Source organism: Sinocyclocheilus anshuiensis, unplaced genomic scaffold, assembly GCF_001515605.1.
Source record: "Sinocyclocheilus anshuiensis isolate Anshui unplaced genomic scaffold, SAMN03320099.WGS_v1.1 scaffold1091, whole genome shotgun sequence".
In the NCBI taxonomy this organism is placed as follows: domain Eukaryota; kingdom Metazoa; phylum Chordata; class Actinopteri; order Cypriniformes; family Cyprinidae; genus Sinocyclocheilus; species Sinocyclocheilus anshuiensis.
The window spans coordinates 420,103-420,545 of NW_015544196.1; positions in this window are offsets into that span (position 1 = coordinate 420,103).

The window sequence follows — 443 nt, forward strand, 5'->3', positions numbered from 1 at the left end:
TTATACATCATCTGAAAGCTGAATAAATAAGCTTTCCATTGATGTATGGTTTGTTAGGATAGGATACAACTATTTGAAATTCTGGAATCTGAGGGTGCAAAAAAAATCAAAATATTGAGAAAATCATCTTTAAAGTTGTCCAAATTAAGTTTTTAGCAATGCATATTACTAATCAAAAATAAAGTTTTGATATGTTTACGGTAGGAAATTTACTAAATATCTTCATGGAACATGATCTTTACTTAATATCCTAATGATTTTTGGCATAAAAGAAACATCGATCATTTTGACCCATGTATTTTTGGCGATTGCTACAACTATACCCCAGCGACTTATGACTGGTTTTGTGTTCCATATATTATGTACCATACATACACTGTAAAAAAAATTCCGTAAAATTTACGGTAAAAAAACAGCAGCTGTGGTTGCCAGAATTTTACCGT